Below are 24,992 nucleotides of genomic sequence, written 5' to 3'. Positions count from 1 at the left end.
AAATAAAGGGGGGCCAGGGCCACTGGGCATGGGTCTCAGCAGACAGGGGCCATAGAGGGGAAAGGGGCGGGCTTTATCGTCCCAAGGGTCGGCGATGCAAAGGACCCTCCTGGTTGGTGCAGCTGGGGGGGGAGGGGGAGCAAGAGAAGGTCAGCATCTGAGTTTGACAGACGTGAGGTTTCATCAGTAGGGCGAACAACGGCCTTGAGATGCTGGGTGGAAGATACGGGCAGGTCTGTGGTGGACAACCCTACCCCAAGGGAGCAAGCATGTTCTACATATCCAGCCCGAGACCACCCTTTACAAGAGGGGGAATGTGAGCGAGAGGGGATGAAGGGGACGCGTCAGGAGGAGTATGTGGGAGAGTTTGGTGATGATGAATTGAATTTGGATTATGAGAGTGAGGAATAAGAGGAGGGGGAGCTGCGTGAGAAGGAGAAAGTAGCCAGGCAGGTTCCGCAGAACACCAGCGAGGCGTGAGCAACTTATACTCCAGTTCATGTGTTGCAGAACTCAAGTGCGGACCAGAGACCAGTTAGGGACAAAGAGAAGAGCAGCAGAAAGGGTCGCAAGAAAGATGGAGAGCGGACTGAACCACTCCCTTCAGGTACGGGGGAATGGTGGTCAGTTTGGGGCTGGAGGATCCTCAGGAGGAACCGAAACATAGGTCGTGGGGGTGGATGACGGAGAAGTCACCAGGGAGAAAGATAAAAAGGAAAAGCACACATGTAAAGAATCGCGCAAACGTGTGAGTGGGACACAAACCAAGGATAGCAAAAGGTGTCAGCAGTAGGATAGTTCGACTGACTCCAACAAGGAAAAGGGGGATTAGGACATAGATGATGATAAACATAAAAAGAGACTGCCATATATGGGATCGGCAATGCCGCTGAGTTCTCATCTGTCTGATAAAACTAAGATTAGGATATGGAAGCATGAATACGTAGACAAATTCAAGCTTTTACACAGGGAGATACAGGCGAAAGAAGGCTCAAAGGAAGAAGATTGTTAGCCCACAAGGCGCTTAGGGTGCCGATCAACATGGAAAATTGGACGTCAGCTTTTCTCATATATGCCAGCATTTATTGTGAGAAACATGGGGGCAGGGTGATAGCGCTGTTCAAATATATGAACATAATTAGAAAGGCCCAAATGCATTTCGGGGGTTTTGCATGGCTTAGCTATGATGAAGAGTTCCCGGCACAGGTGAGTTTGAACCAGGATAAGACATCGGGGGTGGTGGAATCAGCCGCTTCAACTCACACGGCTAGCGGTTACCTATGACATATCAGCCTCTTCTGCCCAAGCCCGCCCACAGGGGGTGGGTTACATCTCGAAACCAGCAGGAACCAATGTTGGAGCGTGCTGGAATTACAACAAGGGCTTCTCTTTCCCAGCACCCGTGTAAGTTCAAACATGAGTGTTCAAAACGCCGAGGCAGGCATCCCAACACTCCATGTTTCATGCTGGCTAGCCCAGCGGAACAATGGAAGGGGTCATGAGGGAGGGGCCAATAGAGCCACCCTGGTGCAAGGGGCAACTACTCCCATTGATCTTGAGGCAATGCAGACTTGTTGATGATTTATCCAAATAGGGGGGATGCATTGCGTTTGGAATGGGGATTCTTTGAGGGTTTTCAGATTGCGTATCAGGGTCCTAGGGAGTGGAGATAGGCTGACAATTTGTGGTCAGCCAAGGAGTTTCCCGAAGTTGTAGCACACAAACTGGCAAAAGAGGTAGCAGATGGTAGGGTAGCCAGTCCTTACAAAGACTGGCCCATGGCAGATTTGATTGTGTCTGCATTGGGGGTAGTGCCAAAGAAAGCAGAGGGGGAATTTTGGCTCATCCATCATTTTTCATGGCCAGAGGGTGCGTCAGTGAATGACTTCATTGCAGAGGAGGATTCCAGGGTGTTGTATGCGCCCGTAGATGATGCGGTGGCACTGGTGAGGAGCTGTGGTCGTGGGGTGGAGCTTGCAAAGTGTAACATCAAATCAGCATTTTGACTACTTCCCATACATCCAGATGATTTTCAACTGTAGGGCATGCAATTCAGTGGCTCAATCTATGTAAGTTTTGCCGTTGGGTTGTATGATCTCTTGCGTGCTCTTTGAAGCCTTTAGTACTTTCTTGCAATGGGTCTTTTCAAAATCCAGTGGCTACAAGGGAGTGTCTCACTACCTAGCTGACTTTTTGTTTGTGGGCAAGAAGGACGAAGGTGAGGGCTTGAAGGCGTTGCAGCATTTTCATAAGATGTCTGAAGTTTTCGGGGTGCTATTGTCACCCAAGAAGACGGAGGGGCCGAAGGTGGTGTTGACTTTTTGGGGCATTGAGTTAGACACAGTTGCAATGGTGGCAAGACTACCAATTGGCAATGTCAACGAGATTCAGGCTTTCTTGCTCAAAGTGAGGGGTGAACGAAAGATTGAGCTGCGAAAAGTGCAGAAGCTGCTTGGTTTCCTAAATTTAGCATGCAGGGTGCTGTGAGCAGGGCTAACATTCTGCAGGCATTTGGGCCTGCCCATGTCTGACGTAAAATTGCCACACCATAAATTTAGGATATCCATGGCAGTCAGGGCAGATTTGTGAGTATGGAGGACATTCTTGACAAATTTTGCCAATGAATTTTCTGGACGGGGATTTTGTATAGCAAATCTAGATATTCTCTAATGCATCTGGTGCACACAGTTTTGGTCTCTTTTAGGGTGGTCTTTGGTGCGCCGAGGTTTGAGGCAGTCAATGGATTCATCAAGGACACAGCATCGCCTTCCTGGAGTTCTTTCCCTTGTTGGTTGCGCTGCAGGTGTGGAGGGGAGAGATAGCGAACAGAGCAGTTTTGTTTCATGTGGACAACATGTCAGATGTGGATCTGGGCAACAGACAAAGGGCCAAGGACCTGTGGGTTTTGTGGTTGTTGAGGCATTTTATGCTGATATGTTTACGTTTTAATATTATGTTTAAGGCACAACATGTACCTGGATCTCAGAATGACATTGCGGATGCTTTATCTCATTCGCAGTGGCAATGTTTTTGATCACTGACACCGGGGCGGTCGCAGTCAAGACGCTGCTCCGAGAGGAGGTCTGATGGATGGGCAGATGAGGGTCATCAGCCTGGTGGAAGGAGCTTTGGCGGCAACCAGAAAGAAGAGTTACAGGCTGGCAGTTGTGGGCGTTTGAAGGAAATGCGATACAGGGCTGGGATCACGATCGGGAGGAGATAAAAAGGAGAGTGTTGCGTTTCATATTGTTCTGCATTGACACAAATGTATCGCCCACCACAATTGGGGGCAAATTAGCTGGCGTTTTGTTTTATGTCAAGCTGCATTGAGGGTTTGACCCTGCCAGGGACAAGATTATAGGCCGGATGTTAAAGGGTTGGTGCAAGCAAAGGGGTGGGGGTGGTTGGTACCAAAGGAGGCCATAACTTTTGAATTGTTGGAGGATCTGTTGGTGGTACTGCCCACCAGTTGTTATGATGAGTTTGAGGTAGCTATTTTCCGGCTTTGCATGGTGTGCATATTTTTTGGGGCGTTTTGAGTATCGAAACTATTGGGGTCGACAAGGTTTAATGCATGAGGAGGTGCGCCTAGATCTGGGGTGTTTGGGGTTATGGTTGCACCACTCAAGAACAGATCAGCTGCAGGGAAAAGTGGGTCTGGTTGAATGAGGTAGGAAGTGAATCAATGTGCCCGGTGAGGGTGTGGCACCATTTTATGACGGGGCCAGGGCGGCGGTACAAAAAACCTTTTTGTCATCTAGGGGGGAAAAGGGGGACGGGCCTGGGGGATTCCAGGTTACTGCTGTTTTTCATTTAATGCAGTTTATGTGAGCGGTCCAGGGCACAAGGCGGTGACCTGGATCATTGGACATTCATTGGTGCACAGGGCAGCCAAATATGTGGATCAACAAATATATGGCAGGAACCTGGGATTGCAGAGCAGCCGACACAAAGTAGTGTGGTGGACGAAAAGTGGAATGCGTTGGGGAAGTTTGCTACCCTGGTTGACAAAGCTAGTTTTACAAAACGGTTGCTCGGACATGCTGTTAATTCATCTGGGGGAAAATGATTTGGTGAAGTTATCTGGATTGACACTCCTACAACTTGATGACTCCAAGCGGAACTTTACGGAGACTTCTATTGTCTGGATGGAGTTTGTGCTACGCCGCAGCTAGCAGGGCAATACAGCACGTGCCAATAGACAGAGCTCGCTGAAAATTGAACAGGGCTATGAGAGTTTTCTGTGCTGGTGTGGGGATTATGGTGATCTCCCATGTGGGTATTCGTGAGCAAGAAGGGTGCCTGTTCCGGGATGATGGAGTGGACTTGTCCAGGATGGGTAATGCATACTAAACGATGGAGCTGAGGGACACAGTGAGCCGTTTGTGGCATGAGAACATCTGGTGTAAGAGAGAGCCCCTTTGAATGGTTTTGACGAATGACCGACGGTAGGGGGGGCAGAAAAACACCCTAGGGGGTTTATTTTGAGTGGTGGAAGTCTTGGGGGTGGGGAGTCACATGCAGGCTCTTCCACATCCTCAGGGGGAAGAAGAGCGGAGTTCAGGATAAAATACCTGGGGCAGTACCTTGTCAGGGAAGGGTGGTACGAGGTATGACGTTTGGGAATGAAAGTTTGGGGAAAGAGGTGAATGAACGTGTGAGATTGGGGATTTTAGGCCTCAGCGACAAAGTTGATGTTCTTTGTTAATAAAGTTGAAGTTATACAACCATGTACTAATAAATTGGCCTTTTACACTATTCATGGTGGAGTGTTTTTGTTGCAGCACGATGTGTTCCGTGTTGTTGTAACATTTAATATGTTCATTTATTGCCCTGAAAATGTCCCTTGTTTCACAATGTGTCCTGTACTGCAGCCAAAACAGTGTTGTTATGTATCCACGGCTGCCACTCCTAAAGTACAGCTAGTAATTATCAATCTCCATGACTAACACCATGTGATGTAATCGCTTGAGGCTTGTTGATATATAAGGAGCTCCTGTTCCACTTTAATACTGAGAAGCGAAAATAAAGGCTCTCTACCGTAAGGGAATCAAGCGTTCAAGATGAAAACCCCAGGCCTCATTCTGCTCGTCTTCCTGATCTCTGCCCTTGCAGGTAATGTTTAAATCCAATCCGCTTGTTATCATATTTCTCCATCCAACGTTTCTGAACAACTTTATTATGTTCACCTCTTTTTAAACCATTGCGCCCGATTGAGCAGGAACACTATTCTAAGTGTATGCTCGCCTCTTGCCTTCCACTATTCTAAGTGTATGCTCGCCTCTTGCCTTCCACTATTCTAAGTGTATGCTCGCCTCTTGCCTTCCACTATTCTAAGTGTATGCTCGCCTCTTGCCTTCCACTATTCTAAGTGTATGTTCGCCTCTTGCCTTCCACTATTCTAAGTGTATGCTCGGTGTATGCTCGCCCCTTCTACTATTCTAAGTGTATGCTCGCCTCTTGCCTTCCACTATTCTAAGTGTATGCTCGCCTCTTGCCTTCCACTATTCTAAGTGTATGCTCGCCTCTTGCCTTCCACTATTCTAAGTGTATGTTCGCCTCTTGCCTTCCACTATTCTAAGTGTATGCTCGGTGTATGCTCGCCCCTTCTACTATTCTAAGTGTATGCTCGCCTCTTGCCTTCCACTATTCTAAGTGTATGCTCGCCTCTTGCCTTCCACTATTCTAAGTGTATGCTCGCCCCTTCTACTATTCTAAGTGTATGCTCGCCTCTTGCCTTCCACTATTCTAAGTGTATGCTCGCCTCTTGCCTTCCACTATTCTAAGTGTATGCTCGCCCCTTCTACTATTCTAAGTGTATGCTCGCCTCTTGCCTTCCACTATTCTAAGTGTATGCTCGCCTCTTGCCTTCCACTATTCTAAGTGTATGCTCGCCTCTTGCCTTCCACTATTCTAAGTGTATGCTCGCCTCTTGCCGTCTACTATTCTAAGTGTATGCTCGCCTCTTGCCTTCCATCTGTCTCATGGAGTAAAATTCGCCTTTAACACCATCGGTGCTGAGGCCATTTTGGGTGAACACGCTTTGCAATGCAATAAGCATTTTTTACTAACACAACATCCTCACTCGAGGCAACAATAAAATTGCAGCCATACAATGGTGTAAGCAGGGAACCCTGGTTTCAGGTTTCATATGGGACATTATGCAAAAATACGACATATGATTGTAAAAAGGGTTTTCATTTCGTAAAATACACCCAAGAAAGGCAATATCTGTGTAGAAGTGTATATTTGAGATTTACAAACGTGCACGCACACACAAACACGCGCACACAATCACTTCTATCTCTCCACACCATATAGAACTTTACTTCATTGTATGTGCACTTTTTTATGTTTCAGTCAAACGTTTAAATGGTTCTACATTGTAACAATGTCATCCATTTGGAAAAGTCACAATCTTCTTAATTTATGTTTTTTACTTGAGGACTTCTGTAGTCGAAAGGCGATATAGCGCTTTGAAAGACACCAGGTCGGATTTATCAACACTTTGCACCTCCCCCAAACTGTTGCAAAATGTTGAATTGTTTTTTACTTTTTAGTACCTTGCCTGACAATTACGAATCGGCGCTTCGTGTTACTTTACATCAAGGGGGCATTCCATGGGTGATACATGGGCATACCATGGGTGATACATGGGCATTCCCACACAACCATCTATGGTTTCTGAGGCAAGGCCCTATTGATTCATGTCTGTACAAAGTGCACAGATGCGTGGAGCGACCAGGACTGCGCCATCTATTTGTACATGTGCCACAGTTCTGCTCTCTCCAGTTCACACAGGCAGCAAAGTTGCTTGCTGCCCCGCGTTGCATGAACTCTTAGGGGCAGATTTATAATAACTGGCGCATCCCTGCATATCAGCAGGGATGCGCCAGTTATTGTGCGCCACAGCTCCGCCACCATGGATGCGCCGCATTTACAATGCGGCGCACCATGGGGCAAAAACGGCACAGATGCGTGACGCATCTGTGCAGTAAAAGTGGCGCATTGCTGGAGTTGCGTCGCAAGCGCGACGCAGCTCCAGCAATGCTTTGGGGGGACCTATCTTCACAATGCTGCGTCAATCCTTACGCCTGCTTCAAGCAGGCGCAGGGTTTTGACGCAGCATGGGCTCAAAAGTGACTGAGTGAAATCTTGTAGATTTCACTCAGCCACTTTTAAGAGGCGTTCCTGCGACAGAACACCAACACCCCCCCTGCACAGGTACGCCTACTGCTGGCGCAGGGCTTTACAACGTGACGCATCTCCCAGATGCGTCACGTTGTAAATACCCCGCAGCATGGCGCAGGATTTGCGCCGCCGCTGCGTCACAAAAGTGATGCAACGGCGGCGTAAATGAGGCGCAAGGGCCTCATAAATCTGCCCCTAAGTACACCTGGCCGTTAGCCTCCTAGTTTACCACTTATGGAATACAGTGGATGGCATGTATGTGGACATGATGTGATTGGTTCTTCAGTATCAATGAAAGACTACATCGGTAACAATTGTGTTGTTTTTTTCCAGGTGAATCTGTGGCTTTAACGTGCAGGAGTGATGTTGAGTGCATTAGAGCACCTTGCCCACCTCTCCAACTCAAGTGCAATTCTGGCGAAGTCTGTTATTCCCAAGGTAGGCTCCCGTTATCGTGAAATTGAGGTTTTGTACCAATAGGGAACACAAGAGGATTTGTATTCATACATAGTCTGGTTGGAAGAGTTGTTTATCAATTGCAGAACTGATCTAAAAATATCATTGCAAGGAAAAGGAGGAACTAAGAAGCAGATCATGTGAATAAATCAAGCAAAAGAACATAGTTTAGAATGTAGAAGCAACAACATGCATCGTAGTATCATGAGTTTTTAGAGTTTCCACTTTACCTTAAAGGGGCCATCAGTGTACTCTCTAATGTCTGCTTGGGTTTGAAACATGTTGTAACGTAGTTTACTGGATGACCCCTTTAAATCCACGTTGTGTTTCAGTGACCTTACTTGCTAAAAAAGTATCTCTAGAATCGGTTACTTAAAGGCAAGTTAACTAGTTTTCATTTTCTGGAACCAGATTTGTGAAACTGATGCCCACATTCTCGTAGCTGTCAGGCAACGCAGTGCAGCATCAAAAGAGGCTGTGCTGTGTTGCGTGACAGGGAGAGAGCAAGACAGCGCCATCTTCACAGAGGTATGGCACTTTCCTCCCCTCTCCCTAGCGCCTGCACTGATTTCAGCTGCCGTACGCCAGGCACACACAGTAGCGCCATAGCGCTACAGTGCGTGCCTGAGTCTAGCATAGGTTTTGTACACGAAGGGTACCCTTCCAGTACAAAATTCTATGGGTAGACACACTGCAAAGCTTTTCCTACTTTGTATGTGTGTTGTACAGTGCAGCACGCATGCAGAGTTGGAAAAGCAAGAAGAAATAAAAATATTTCTCCTTTTAACGCCTGATTTCCAGCAGTGTTAATCTTTGGCACTACACCGGGTCTGCCAATGTTAGTATTTTTTGGGGGGAAAACCTTTTTGTTGGATTTTTTTAAAAGTTATCATACATGTTACCCAACAATCAGGTACATTTTTCAACAGGGGATAGCTGCGTGTCCGTTGATGAGGGGGGAGGATGTGCCGCTCTGCTTATGTATGGTATACTGGAAACATGCCTGTAGGGGATAACAAGAGGGCTACTATGTCACCCGTTCCCTTATGACAATTACCAGACCTTTATTGTCGGTATGTGGTAGTGCAGAGGGGGTAATCCATGTTCATAACCGAACTGGGAATATATAACTCGGGAAGATGCGTGGGAGGGGAATGGAGGGGAGAAGGGGGTGTAGGAGGCATCGCTCCAGTTTGGTCCGCTATCTACGGGCAATGGTTCCCGTCATTGCTGGTGGAGTGGTCTGGTCTACCGGGGGTGGCTGGAGAGGTGAGCTAGTGCGGGGGGGGGGGGGGGGGGGTTGTGAGCATCGAGGTGCGTTGGGTCCTGGCTCCTCCTGGGTGGCCTGTGGGGTCTCCCCGTGGGTAGCCTATGTTTGTATGAAGTTATGTAGGATCATCGCCCAGTCCAGTGATATGAGGTTTCGTCGCACACTGCGTGCTTCTTCCTGCCTGAGTAAATCTTCCTCGGCCGCGCCCCATTTCTTAACGCCCCCCACCATGCGGCCATTGGGGGGGCCCCCGGTGAGCGCCAGAGCATAGCTATGCTACGTTTAGCGAGGAGTATGGCTAGTGTTGCAAATTTGGTCTCTACCTTTTTTTGTTTATGTCTCTTGAAAATGCCGAGGGCGCACGCCTCCCATGTGTGAAGTTCTGTCAGGCCCGTGACTTCTCGTAATGTAGTGTGCACTGTTGCCCAAAAGGCTTGTAGCGTTGGGCACATCCAAAACATGTGGATTAATGGGGAGTCAGGAGTGTGGCAGCGGGGGCAGTCGAAGTGTGCCATCGGAAAAAAGCGCTTAAGTCGCGCCGGCGTTAGGTAGGCACGGTGTAGAACGTTAAACTGGATATTTTTTAATCTTTGGTTGCGGGACACTTTTTTGTGGTGTCCTAGGACTAAGGGTGGGCATAGTTGGCGTAGTGGGGCTACGTGAAGCAGCACGTAGTGTGCCCAAATCTACGCACACTACGTGCTTCGCGTAGCCCCACTACGCACCACCCGCCTCCCGCAAGCCCTCCTTTTAAAAGATAACATTAATTTATAATAAAGAAAATTAAAAGGCACTTACCTGAAGCGCGGCGTCTCCGGGGCTCCCTCTTCCTGGTTTCCAACTTTTCTGACAAATGCGCATGCGCGGACGCCCGCGCATGCGCATTTCTCGCAAGAAATGCGCGGGCGTCCGGGAGGAGCCCGGGTTAACTCCGGGAGTGCTATGTGTCCCATTTGGGTGTCCGTTTCCCAGTGGTTGCTACTCGCTGTCCAACACGACAACCACTGCAGCTGCGAGGAAATAAGCTTCGAAGGACGGGGCGCCCAGCCCACCCCCATCTCGTGGCAATTGTAGGGTTGATAGGGCCACTCTGCGCCGGCCCTTCCCCCAGATCAAGGAGATTAGTAATGAGTTGAGCTCTTGAAAAAAAGAGCGTGGTGGGATGACCGGGACGTTGGCGAAATAGTAAAGGAGCCGGGGTACCATGATCATTTTTGATAGTGCTACCATTCCTATTGGGGCTAGAGGTAGAGTCCGCCAGAAGTTGATTTGGCTTTTGAGTCCTCGAAGGGCTCGGGAGTGGTTGCCCTCCAGGAGGTCCTGAGGTGTGTGATAGAGTCTGACACCCAAGTATCGTGGGGCATCCCCAGTCCATGCCAGTGTGGCGTCACCTAACCCAATTTCTCGGTGAGGTGCATTCAGGTGTAGGGGGTAGATGGAGGACTTGTCCCAGTTCACTTTCAACCCTGCGGCTTTCTCAAAGTCTGCGAGCGTGGTCCAGAGAGTAGTGAAGTCTGCTGTGATGTCCCTGACATAGATGAGAAGATCATCCGCGTACAGGGATACGCTATGTGTACGGCCTCCCAGTGGTATACCCCAGTGCTCACCCATCTCTCGCAGTCGTATCGCCAGCGGTTCCATGGCTATGGCAAATATGACGGGGGACAGGGGGCATCCCTGGCGCGTTACGCGCATGATCGAGATGGGGGGTGAAATGTGTCGGCCTACTGTGATCCGTGTGGTGAGTCTGGTATACAATAGCTGAGTGTATTCTATGAATTGGGGACCCAAGCCCACCCGCTGGAGCACCTCGAATAAATACTGCCATGCTAGGGTATCGAAAGCTTTCTCGAGATCCAGCACAATCTGCCGATGTTAGATCTACCCAAAGGTAGATAGGGATTAGCATCAAAAAGCACGGGTGGTTGCATGGGAAGGCCATGTACCACCCATGTAATGCTCCTGTGACGCAAAGTAATTCAAAGCAGCGTTTCATGCTGCATTGCATTACTTTTCCATACAAACCAACGGGAATACCAATTTGCATTGTTTTGTTAATTCCAAAGCAGGTTTAGTGTTGGGTTTGCGTTAATCTGGGCCAAGTATTCCAACGCAGTGTTAGTGCATGTTTAGTTAGCAAAGCAATGTCAATAAATGCCATTGTCCACGTAAGTCTTGTGAATGGTTAGACTTTACTCGTATATCGGTTGGAATGTGTTGTCCAATATATTCTCTGCTATCACCACTGACGTTCCTGATGACATGCTTAGCGTATAAAGTTACACTTGGTGCACTTCGAGTGTTACTTTGTTTAAACCTCAATAAGGGTTGTATTTAGAGTTTGGTAGATAGGATAGATATCTTGTCTGCTGTATTAAAAGTACATATGGTCCATGTCACCTGAAATGTAGGGGACAGAAGACCTGTCATATTTGCGACAGCGTGTCTCGTCCACCAAACTCTAACACTGTCGAGTTATGTGAAACTCATGTGATCCCTCAGCCTGAGTTCTTATGATCAACGTGTGTGATCCCCAGTCTGAGCTCTAATGTGCAACGCGTGTGATCTCCCACCCTGAGCTCTTATGTGCAATGCGTGTGATCCCCCAGCCTGAACTCACTGAACCTATGTCATGGACTCTTAAACCATAGCAGTGATCCACCTGGTGTAATGGTAGGAGTATCAGCCTAACATCTAAGCATCATGTGATGGGAGTGATAACAATCCTGCATATGAAGTACTCATCAAAATCGTACAGAATTATTTATTAGTTTGTTAATTGTTAAAGGCATATAAATGTTCAGCTTATAGCTTGCTTTTAACATATTCCATTACAATTTGTTATGAACGGTCAAACAGAATTTGACCGGGTTCATGCAGGTGTGTTTATGTGCTCAAAATGTTTTGAATCATAATCAATATTGCGATGCGCAGGACACGCTCAATGACTACCCATTCTGAAGAGTGACTGCAGCACCAATGGATCATATAATGGCCCATGGGACAACATGCAATACCCTGAATGCTGAATTTTATTTTTAAAAGCAGAACCTATCCCTTCAAGAAATAGATGGCTACATTATTTTTATTTTTTTAATTAGCATTCTGGGAATACATATGCAGGGATAGAGGTCTGCTCTTCTGCCCAGGACTTCACTCCACTTATCTCACTGCCAATTGAATTAGAATATGTGCCTGATCTTTTACTCAAAACTGAAACTGTACCTAATTTGACACTGACCTGGGTTGTTGGTAGACACGCACCACTTCGTCCTGGATGAAAGGAGCAGTTGGGGTTCCCTAGTCAGCCGGGACGAGGAACTGGTGTACGGCAGCCATATTACCTCTTTAGGGACAGCTAGAGTGGACATTTTGAGAGTGCGCGCTCTAGCTTCCCGAATATCCCACATGCACTTAAACTGTGTCGCTGTGCGTACGCGCGCAGTAGGTGTGCCGAAAGCACGCTGAAGGCACGCCAAAGGCAAGCCCATCTGCGCCCGTCAGCGTCCAGCACCAGCCACTATGCTGGAGCCAGCTCAAACGTTATGCATCGCCTCACCTCACCTACAGTTCTACTCAACTCCATGATTTGGCCCCTGCCCCTAGATGTATACCTTTTAGCCCATACACTCTAGGCCTCCTAGAAAACAAGTGCACATCCTGTAATTTCAAAACTAAGTATAGTGAGCAATCCTCCTTACATCACTCTGAGCTCCACCCCCCTTTTAAGGCAGCCTTGATTAAGGCCCTCTTCATCCCAAAACATGCTAATAATATTCATGACTTACTATGTGACGAATGTTTTGACACGTTGTTTGTAACGGAGATGTGGCTTACTGATTCCTCTGGCCCTGACATTTGGTCAGCAGTTCTGAAGGGGTTTAAAATTGTGAGGAAAGACAGAGATATGAGCAGAGAGGAAGGGCTTGCCATTATCTTTAAGGATTGTTTTACCCTGACCCAGCTGCCACATATGGAATTGGAGAGGGCGGATATATTAGAGTTCACCCTCTCCCTCTCAGCTAAACAATCTATATCTGGGGCTTTTATATACAGAACTCCTGGCCCTTCTGGAGGGTTTGTATCCTCTCTATGTGAAGTCTTCTCTCCTTTGACCCTCAGATACGTGCATTGTTTCGTGTTGGGGCACTTTAACTTACATATAGATTGCGATTATGTAAAGGAAAGCCAAAAACTCCTGGATAACCTAGCAGCTATGGGCCTTACGCAAACCATCCTTGCCCCTACTCACCAGGCCGGTCACACACTTGACCAAATCTTCACTTTGATACCTCTTGAAGTTGATCCTCCTATTCCTCTGGTCGGGACTGACCACTATGTGATCAGGTTTAGATGGTGAAAACTTAGTAAAGTCCCGCCTAAGAAAATAAACTTACCCCGCACAGTAAGAGCTTTTCGCAAAATTAAACCAGAACTATTATACAACAGGCTCGATGCTGCTAAGCCCTCTCTCACTGGCAATATCAATGAAGATGTAGGCCAGATTGATAGTTGGATTGAGTCTGCCTGCCTAGCACTGGCACCAGAAAGCAGCACCCAAAAAAGTTGCTCAAAAGTGCCCAGACCTTGGTTCACCCCTTCTCTCAAAAAAACTAAATTAGCCTGTAAACGCAAAGAGAGGCGATTGAGGGTAAACTACTGCCAAAAAGCCAAAGCTCACTATAAAGCAGAATTAGGGAAGTACTATAAAGAAATTAAATTAGTCATGAAAGCCTACTTTGAGTCTAAAATTCTAAAAGTGGGAAACCACTACAGAGAAATCTTTAAAATTGTTAAATCCTTTTCCTCTCCCGAAGTAAGCTTTAATCAGAAGCTTCCGTCAGTGGAATGGTGCAAGACACTCGCCTTGTTCTTTTGTGAAAAAATAGACATCATTCAGGCAAGCCTCCCACCTCCCAGTGCAGGAAAATGATACACTGGAATTTGGCATGGATGCTGTCGCTCTAAATGTGATAGGGAATCAGGGAGAGCATGGCCATGACCCAATCGTCAATGATGAAGCGCACTTGCTGAACTCTTTCTCTCCTCCCCTTGGATGATATCCTGCATGCCTTAAAATGCCTCAAATAAGGTTCCCCGCTGGACCGGGCCTCCTCCTTTATTCTTGCTTGGGGGAAAGAGGCTATTAACCAGCTGGTGAATCAGATACTGAATACCTCTTCTCTCGTCAGCCACTGCACCTACCAAATAGAAACAAGCAAAGGATATCCCGCTTCTTAAAAAAAACCCAGGTAGATCCCTCTGACCCATCCAACTACAGGCAAATTTCCCTCCTCCCCGCCTTTGCTAAAGTTCTAGAAAAACATGTGAACCAGCAGATATCATCTTACCTTGAAAGGAACTGCATACTACATGCCAGCCAATCGGGCTTTCGCCCTAATAACAGTACCGAAACGGCCATGTTGGAGGTTGTTGACTCTATCCGACTTGGTCTGGAAGTGGGTGACAGGACGCTGCTGGTCCTGTTAGATCTATCAGCCACTTTCGATACAATCTCGCACCATATTTTCCTGACCCATCTCCACTTGATTGGCATTGGGGAGCTGGCCGCTGAAATGGCTGCCATCTTTCCTTGAGGGGAGGGGACAGGTGGTAGGGTACCATCCCTACTTGGCCAATTCCAACAAGCTGAATGCTGGTGTTTCTCAGAGTTCTGCCCTGAGCCCGACTTTGTTCAATATCTACCTCACACCTTTGGCTACTTTGGTAGAATCCTTAGGGGCAAAAACTGTGTCTTATGCAGATGACACCCAGCTGCTGTTCATGTGGAAGAACAACAAGCCCTGCCCAGGCAAGTTAATTAGTACTCTCCTCTCAGCTGTATTTGGGTGGCTGTCCGTAAACCAATTTAAACGTAATGCCTTAAAGACGGAGCTGCTTTTCTTTGGTTCCGATGCAGAGACACCCTTGCAGTCCTTCTGGCCAGGAATGCTACTGCCCCTTATCAAAAGTCAGGTGATGCAAAACTTGGGCTTTAAATTTGATAGTCAACTGCTATTCCATACCCAAGTGAACTTGGTAGTGGGCACCTGCTTTGTCCTACTGTGACTTCTTCAGAAGTTTCTGTTCCTACTGTCCTTGGTGGCCAGACAACAAGTGACTCAAGCCCTGATTATATCACGTCTTGACTATGTGAACGGCCTCTACTTAGGCATGCCTAAGTACCTGATGGATAAGCTTCAGCTGGTCCAGAATGCAGAGGCCCAAACTATTTTTGGGCTCCCCCATGATGCTCATGTGTTAAGCCTTTTGAAGGGTCTTCATTGGCTGCCATCGAGGAAAATGATTATCTTTAAGACACTGCTTGTGACTCTGAAAGCCTTATACAGAATGGGACCTGGCTAATTAAAACACAGGATTTTGTTCTATGTCCCACGAGAAATCTCCACTCTGCGAATATTTTCCTGGCCAATGCCCCACATATCAAAAAGGCTAGGTCAGGGGGAAAGGCCCTCTCCTTTTTGGGCCCATCCCTTTGGACTAAACTGCCTCTGACTCTTAGAAGCATCACGCCAACGCCCGTGTTTCGGAAGAAGCTGAAAACTTGGCTTTTTTCCTGACCATAACTGCTTCTTGCCCCCGCTGACACTTTTCAGCAACCAGCGCCAGGACACTCCTTGGAGTAGCAGCTGCGCTTTATAAATACCCCTACATAGACATAGACTCCATCCCCGCCTTTGCATAATTCGCAGAGAATCCCAAAGACACTCTTGCCCCATGAATATTATGAAGGCAGACGTTTTGGTGAACCCCTAAAAATTGGCATTTTGAAGATTATCTTGCGAGCCATTCAGTGTGCAAGGAACATCAAACGGCTTGTGACTTCACCTTAATACATTGACTCTGAGTTTCAGAAAATAGGGCCTAGTAAGTTACAGGATCTATGAATTGTGCGCACCCTGGGTGCTATCATACGTGTTTGAGCAAGACAAAGAGTCTACAATTGAACGCCATCATGAAAGGGAAGCAAGGCTGTACCTTCCTGTGTCAAAGCTTGAAGGATCAAATGCAATGAGTAATTTGGAGTTCGGTGGATGTGTGACTGGGCACCTGTGACCCAGAGGGAGAAGGAGTGGCAGCTGCTGCACCTAAAGTGCGCATGACTGTTTGGCTGGCCGTCTCGGACTGTCCAAACAGTCATGCACACTTTGCATGTTTTCCACCCAGGCAGTATTACAGCCTGGGTGGAGAGCATGCCCAGGCTCCCACTCCCTCTCTGAGCGCCGAACCACGGCACTCAGACCAATAATGATGCTGACATCAGCAGTGTTGTGATTAGCTTGGGTAGTCTGGAAGCCTGGGTGCTTCCTGTGCAGCTTTCTGCAGAGGAGAGGCATTAGTTAGCGGCGGCGACCAGCAGGTATGTTTTATTTTTTTATTTATTTCCTAACCCCCCACCTTCCCCTGCCCTCCTGCCACCATCCCTTACAAGCCACCACTGCCTGCAGAGTCCCCCACTCTATTTGTAACCAAAGTGCCAAGTTTTAGAACAAAAGTGGAACCTCAGCTGGCTCTACTGGTGGAAACCTTTGACTGACAGCCAATCCACCAAAAGGGCATCAGTCAAAGTACATCAGAAAGTCCACCTTATTTAGTGTAGATGTTCCAATATACATTTGGCCTGTTTGGGACCACCAGGGTAAGCCTAGATGCCTCAAAAGAGAAATAAGGCAAACAACCATATAAGCAGATAGAGAAACCTCAGAGCCATTAACTGTTTGTTTTTTGATAACAAACTCCTGCTTTGGGAGTTTTTTATTGAAAAAAAATCAATGTGAGTGGGCACATTAAACATGGTGCCTACTTGGCAAAGGTTCACATTTAAGTGTAAAGTACACATCTGTCTAGCACTCAGACCATTTTAGACTGCACACAACAAAATGTCACTGTTTTCACCTTGTTATTGTTGCTTTCATTTGCTCTCTCTCACCTTGACATTGACTGAATATGGGACTGTATTGCTTTGTTTGCATACCAGTAAAGAATTCAGACACAGGGTGGTGTTAAGGTTGTCTTCCTGTGTGCCTTCCACGTTTGGGCCTACTATGGCCTACAAGGGCCTTTGGCCAGATTGCACAAGGGAATAGTGAATCCGAAATATCGACTGGTCACAATATTGTGACCACAATATCGAACAGGTAAATGTGAGGGAGGAAAGGATTCGTAACTCCACATCTACATGCCGTATTGTTATACATACATATTACCAAGATGCGTTTGAGTGGAGTATGATAAGGAAAATGTATAGAAACTTACCTTTTGATATATTATCCCTCAATATTTGGTCACGATATTGCGACCCATTAATATCTTGGATTCGATATTCATTGCCTACACTATTTGGCCATAAGTCCTGGTCTTTGCACTGCCAAGTAAGCACATCCTCCTGTCGGGACGAGCAGACTCAAAGGAGACAAGCATACTCAAAAGGAAACTTGCATACTCAAAGGAGATGAGCATGACTCAAAGGTGTGCGCTCCCCTGCCATAATCCACCCAAAAGAAGTTTCTATGCCTTTTCATGATTTTTGCTTCAAAAACATGAGAGTCATGAAGGTAGGCAGAAGGCCAGAAAAAACGGCTGACACCCAGAGCTGGGCTCAGTGGCCTAGAGAGACACACCAAGGGCACCACCTCATTGAGGGCCTCATTTACAGGCCCCTGTGCGCCGCCGGAACGTCACTTTTATTGATGTACCGGCGGCGCACAGTGCAGTGCCATATACAAGGCCGCGTAAAGCCACCATTATGGATTTTGATGACCTAGTAGATATGGTGTGAGGCAACACAGCACAAGTCACTGCATTGACTCACACTGCAATGGGGAGGTGTGCCATAGGCGTTACAGTGGGTGCTCCCAAGTAACACCCTTTGCATTTGAAACATTCCCAGAATTACAAATTTCTGTTAACCTTGGAATGTGGCAAAAGCCTATGCCTTCCCAGGGACAAAGTAGGTGAGGCAGAACGAGGAGAAATTACCTTTTCTCCTAATTTGTTCCTCTGAACGCAGCACACATAGAAGGATGAAATCGCCTTCATTGATTGTTTTTGTGCAGGAAGCTGTCCCTTCCTGCACAATAACAATCATTCCCGTAATGCCTGCATTGGCACATGGCAGCCAATTATACCACAGCACTGGGGAAGAGGACAGGAATGCACAGTGCCTCATAGATACGGCGCTTTCCTGCCCTTTTCTTTTGGCATATGGCAGCGCAGCAAGAAGGCTTGAGGCGCTGCCCTACGCCCAAAGCTTGTAAATGAGGCCCTTAGCTGGAAGTGACTGTGGTTCCCTTATGGGACTGGGAAATACTGGTAGTGGTGGCAACAGATAAACATAGGCATGGGGGCTAAAGGCCAGAACAAAAGCTCTCCAATCACGGCATTCAGATGTTCAAAAAGAAAAACTATACTTGTTTGTGTTGACACCCCTTATGATACTGCTCAGCTTACACATATAGGATTTCTGTATATTGTTGTACTCGTTTTGTGTCTCTTGCTGTTCCTTAATGTATCACATTTCCCCTTCCAAATATGAAACTGCCATTGGCCCATCTCGTCTTGAACATTAATAAAAATTCCTCTTGTTTCTTTTCCCCATTTGTTTCTTAGGAGGACGCTCGTATGGATGTCTTAACAAACAGGAGTGCCTGGATCTTCAGTATAACTCAAAAGACAAAGTTGTCTGCTGTGAGACAGATAATTGCACTTAGATTCTGAGCGGTGTGGACTGAAGATGAGACCCTTACTGATGCAACTAAATACGCACAAGTAGGATGGAAATAATGCATGTGCCAAGGTCCACCAGGTGGATGGAGACTACATCCTACAACAACACGGCAAACTAAGATGTGACCTCTTGAGCAGTCAATTCATTGAAAGACACACTCCTTGAAAAATGAGCTACTAAACCATGTGAAAACAGCCTTTGTTCACCATACGTTTTTAGGTCTCGCCTAGTCAGGGCTTGCGCAGTCTCTGCAAGACATGCTGTATTCAGGATATGGGCTTTAAAAGCTTCCCCCATTTTCAAGGACTGCCCCTGTTACATGTGTTAATACTCAGAGCTTGTGAGCACTATTTCTTTCTTTAAGATGGAGCACTGGATACCAGTGCTTGTGGTTTACAGAGTTCTGTTGTAAACGGGTCTGTAAATCTTGCTGCTAAAACGTGTGAAAACAGTCTTTAGTCACCATACATTTTTGCTGTTTGCCGCCGCAGGATTTCTGCCTCTCCTGTTTTGAATATTTGCATATCGTTACCTCGTCTCCTCTGTCACTTGCTTCAAAAATACATTCCTTTTTCTAATATCATACCTTAGTTTCATTTGAATGGGAAAGATGGCAGAAATTAAACATCTCAACTTGTGGTACTGTATTAAAAGAGAAATAAATTAATGTGAGTTTCATGTTGTTTGTCACATTCGGACCTCCATAATGATCATGTACAGCAGCAGTGCAAACGTACTCATTAATGGTGCATTTATTACTATTAAAGGGTTTTAATAGAAATTCTGACAAGATCGATTGAAATTTTATCACGTGGCAATATGATGCACTAAATAATTGAAGGTACATGGACTACTTGACAAGAACTGGAGCTGATGAGAGGGTCAGGACTAATCCCATTATTGGTAATGTGGCTTTGGAGTGATTAAATGTGCTATGGAAATAAGAGAGGATCTATTTGTAAATGTTTGACACCTGGAGCAATATTGGAAGATTGCGCTATTGGCGTGTAGTGATTTAGGTAGAAAAATACTTTTGAAAGCAAGACAGAGACCTAGAAGGTATATTTTTGGAGGGGCATGGCATATTTCAAAAATGCATTTCAGAAAGAATGCCAACAGATGGAGGCATGGCCAGAGAGGAGGCTGGCCAAGACAATTCTCCCCTGAGCTCCGAAAAAGAACCACTTATAACCCCATAAACGGTGTGCATCACTGGTGCAATTGTCAAAAATTGGCCCCCTCAGCACACACTATAGGTGAGGGAGAGAAAAATAGCGGCTCTGGGGTAGTGGCTCCTCAGGTAATCTTCACTGCCTGACGAACCATGTGATCAAGCGAACCGGGCGTATTACAGAAAGGACCCCAGGGGCCCAATGGACGTTTGCACCCACTTTGCATGCCCCGTGGGTACTTTGGTATTACAGAAAGGGCCACAGACAATTGGCACACATGTAGTGCCAGTGCTGCAGATCGGCGCATATAAATTCTCCCTGCTTCCACGGACAAAGTAAATCTACAGTCACACACGCAGTCTCACATCATACGCTAGGGCCCATATCACTAGATTCACACTATTACTCTATCCACACTGAATATAGGAGAGAAAACCTTGACCAACCTGCATCTACAATGAGGTCAATGCGACCTTAATGATATTGTCTTGAGTCATGATTTTAAACATGAGAAATACATTTGAAACTCAATAAACGACAAAGAATAATCACCCGACACTGTAATTCAAACAAATGCTTGTTTATCTAAAATTAATGCAAAAGGGAAATCAATCATTAGCAAAATCGTTATTCTCATAATTACCTATTCTAGCTAAATGGGACAGGACAGGTCTCTCGGTAAAGTCTCTCGAGCCGCCGTCCTCAGCATGAAGTCCAAACGCGATGACCGCAAGGAACGCGATGAATGTAAAGAGCGCAATGAAAAAAACAACATGGACCCTCTCTGGTCTAACATTTTTATAGGAAAAATAACAAATCAAAGTAACAAATAAATGCTGAATATCCGTTGAGCCGCTGAGCAGAGCGAGCAGGAAAGGAAGTCTTTTGATACATTGAGAAAATCTCTGCTCAGGAAAAATCACAAAAATAAAAAGACGGAAGAAGGAAACTCGAGTTTACAAATGTTTCTTTCGACAAAAACTCTTCCTTGATATCTTAGCAGAGCCACCGCAGCATTGTCATTGTTCATTGTGACTTTATCCTTGTCCAAGGGCAGTTGGAAGCACGCCCAGAGCTGCTGTCCTCACGGAAACTTTTAATTCAGGCAGAGGCTGTGGTCAGGTGACTCTCGACCATGTTCAGTACAGCCTCTCATCAAAATTCGATCACTCGAGTGCAGGCTGTAAAAGGCAGCCATCTTTATCTAGGCCAAAACGGACCATCTTAATTAAAAGAGACAAAAACAACGTTACCACATCATAATGATTGTACAGTGTTAAACCCCTCTAATACCCTTATGTGTATGTACTTATCTAGCCCTCTGCAACGCATTAAAGCATTAGTACACGTTATTTAAAACGCACAAAACACAAAACAAATTGCTTTTGTGAATAAACCGCACACTATTATTAAGCAACATAAATGCATCCCACGTGTAGTTTCTCTCATTAGTAAATGTTGGTTAATCAAACGAAACAAACTATTAATTAGTGATTACAAATTAGTAATATTATTCATAACATATAGACAAAACTGGAGCGTATAACTCGATAAATTTTCAACAGAAAACTCTGCTCCAGCAATCCCCCCTTTGGTGATATCTTATCACCACAAAAACCACCCAAAAAAGAAAATTTAGTCCCAATTTTAGGAGAAATTGAAAATGTCTTTATATCACAACATTAAACACCAGATTCTCTCACATCATCCCTCCTTGACTCCAAGTACACACTCTCCCTCAATTCTTCTAATTCTATTTCTTGTGGATCTCTCCTTGACCTCTTCTGTCTCTTTTCAGCATTGCTCCTAATTGTTCTCTTTTTCCCTCCCCTGTTTTTACAACACAAACACCCCAATCTTAGTATCAATAAAGCAACAATTACACAGGTCAATGGAAATAATATTTTACCAATAATGGTACTACCTATCTTAGCAATAAAACTCTTAACAGCAACTATCTTATTAGCTATTTTAGTCCAGACACTTTCAGCTTCAAGTGGTACTAATTCTTCATGCAAATCAGTAATATTTTTAATATAGACCTTTAGGCCTCTACTTTTGTCAGGAATGTAAGTGCAACAATGTTGAACCTTCAGCATTCCACAAACTCCACCCTCCTTGGCCAAAAGAATATCAAGGGCAAGTCGATTTTGCATAGACATGGCACGTACGGCAATCATTTCCGTATTTACCAAAAGAAACCCTCCAGCGGTACTTGTCGATAAACGATCCACCACTGTTGACAGTTTCCGAATCCCATAAGCATTCAAAGAAATTCCCACTGCTGGAATTAAAGCACCAAAAATATCACCCACTATCTCTGACCAAGTTTCTCTCTTAAAACGTGTTAGTAGATTAATGTGTTCAACATCTTCTATTCTATCTATATGAAAAATCTTCGGAAAGACCAGGCCAACATAACATGTGCCATACCAATGGTCAGGCAACTTGTAATAAGCCTTGTTCCCACAAACATAATACACTCCTGGGAAAACTGGATCTTCTCCACCTTTAAAACCCCATCCTGTTGCAATGAAGTATGTATCATGACACTCACTAGTCCCAACAAAATATGTATCATATTGGGATTTCTTTCTGGTAATGCATAGTTTACCCTTCTGTGGTGCGTCTAAAGCCAAAGTCGGACTGGCTCCATTTCTCAACTCTTTTCCCATCTCAATATCCCAAATTGTCTCACTCACTTCATATTTCCCTGCCTTCTCATGCATGCTCTTTCTCCTTTCCTCTACCATGTCTAGGAAAGCTTTCTCCTCTTCTTTCATACTGCAAGTTAAATTGTTTCTAAAAATGTAATCTAAGGTTAATTCTTCTTTCTCAATAAAAATCTCACCAAAAATGTTAGCTTCTTTAGCTGGATTCAGCCTTTTGTCCATAGGCAATTGCCCAAAAATGTTATCTTTGTTAGACATCTCATAATCTATTTTCCCTAACAAATAAAAAACACTACTTAGCACACTACATGAAATTCCATACGTAGCTGGTAAATGGTGATAAGTAACACCCTCTGAAACGGATGCAGGTAATTGCATACAAACGTAGCAATCCCTAACTTCCATTGTCTTTACGTATTCGTACAACAACTTTGAAAAAACATTGCTAGAAAAATCGTTAATTGACCTATCTTTATGCACATAAGCATTACTAATTCCAGTTGGAACTACTTTTTGTGAATTTTTCCCTACATTAGTCACATTCTCAGTATGTATTCCTAAAGCGTCTAATGTAACCTTAAAGGTAACTAATAAAGCTAAAACACCCCATAATAGCATTAATAATCCAGTACAGCAGCAGCACATTTTACACCATCTTTTCAGAAAGGCACATCTACTTTGATTATTCTCTGTGTTAGCCATTTTACTACTTTGGCAGTGTCTTTTGACTTAGCCCCTTCTACTCCACTACTGAGTTTTAGAACTCCAGATTAATTCAAACAGCTAATTTTAGATTTTCCACTTTTCACTTTTTCTCCAAGTGACTCCTGTAGTTCACTCAATTTGGATTAACATCACTTTTCACTTCTTCTTCAGCAACATCAAATTGTATCAGATCATCAACAACATCCTGTGCATCCGACTCTTCTCCAATGTCAGTCAGAATAACTTTTAGAATTCCAACAGTTTTCTCCTCAACCACTTCTCGTACGGTCCCCTCTGGATTTCCTTGACTATCTGCCTCTTCACCTTCAGACAGTGCCACATACGTCCATTCCGGTGATCTATACTTCTGGTTAGGTTTTCTGATTCTTTTGATCTCCTCTGGTTCTTTTGTAATCTTTTGTTTTTCACCTTTCGTTTGATTCTGATTCGACACCTCGTTCACCTGTTCAGCTTTTGATGAATTTGCTCGTGTCAGTCTGTATCGTAGCCTCTTTACTCTGTGGGGCCAAAGATCTCCTCTTACAACCCTTTTTGGTCTCACCTCCTTGTTGTTTCGCTCTCCGATCCAAGTTCTCTTTCTTAGAACTCGACCCTCTGATTTTTCATTATCACTCTCATCCGATTCTGTCTCATTTGCCTCTTGTTCTTCAACAATTTTCTTCTGCTCCACAGACTTTCCCACTACCAATTGAGATTTCCCTAATTCTGTCCCTCCTCGGGTCTCCAACACGCAATCTTCTTGCTGTCTACTTGTCCCTTCACCTAGCTTATCAGGAATGTTCCCTACACCTCCTCGGGGGTCTTCCGCAATCTGTCCCTCTCTAACTTCTTCTGACCCTGCTTCTTCATGTATAATCTCAAGTGGATTTTCAACTTCTTCATCTGATTCAGGTGTAGTCTCTGTGGAATTGCTCCTTTCTCTTCTACCGCTTGTTGGAACTTCAGGCACTCTTACAGAATCCGATCTCTCCTCTGAGACTCTCAATGTTTCTCTTGAAGCCTCTCTTGGAAAAGGAAAAGAATCACTCAATTCTCTTTCACCTTCACCTCTTTCAGGATTTCTTCCCCTTCTCACTGGTTCAGCTTCTGCATCATCACTGGAATCTGACTCTTCAAAATACTCCTTACCAGTCCTTTGGATTTGGAACTCTCAGAGTATGACTCGCATGCACCCAGTTTTTCACACCGGCACACTTTACTGCAGTTGTCGTAGTCAGAATGACTTGTCTCGGCCTTCCCCACCTTGGAACCAAGCAATTTCTTCTCCTGTGCACCTTAATCCTCACCCAGTCCCCTGGACTCAGATCATGGGCTTGCTTCTTCTCAAGTGTGGTAGCGTCTCCTCCAACCTGGTGAAACACAGAATGAACTGCGTCAGCCAGGCCTTTACAGTAATCCAAAATCATGTCATCAGTTATTGTCATCAATTTGTTGACAGGCACAAATGCATGTCTCATCGCACTTCCCATTAAGATTTCATGTGGACTCAAACCTGTGGTTCTATCTGGAGTAGACCTAATAGTCATCAGCACTAGAGGCAAGACATCAGGCCATTTCATTCCAGTGGCTAAACACATCTTACCAATTCGGTTTTTTATTGTGCCATTCATCTGTTCCACAACGCCAGAAGCCTCTGGTCTGTATGCACAATGTAGCTTCTGCTGTATGCTCAATGCTTCACAAATTAAACCCATGAGCTCATTATAGAAGTGTCCACCTCTATCAGACTCAATGGTCACTGGGAACCCGTACCTAGG

At 45.4% G+C, this 24,992-nt stretch overlaps 1 long non-coding RNA gene across 1 annotated transcript; it reads left to right on the top strand.

The window, feature by feature from the left end:
- The first annotated feature begins 4,129 nt into the window (after positions 1-4,129).
- On the top strand, positions 4,130-19,332 carry LOC146833126 (uncharacterized). Its single transcript, XR_014960525.1, has 3 exons — positions 4,130-5,115; positions 7,525-7,629; positions 18,548-19,332. It is a non-coding gene; the product is annotated as an uncharacterized LOC146833126 (long non-coding RNA).
- The last annotated feature ends 5,660 nt before the right edge of the window (positions 19,333-24,992 follow it).

This window comes from Triturus cristatus, chromosome 4_2 (assembly GCF_964204655.1).
Source record: "Triturus cristatus chromosome 4_2, aTriCri1.1, whole genome shotgun sequence".
In the NCBI taxonomy this organism is placed as follows: Eukaryota; Metazoa; Chordata; class Amphibia; order Caudata; family Salamandridae; genus Triturus; species Triturus cristatus.
This window is presented reverse-complemented; position numbering and strand designations above follow the sequence as displayed.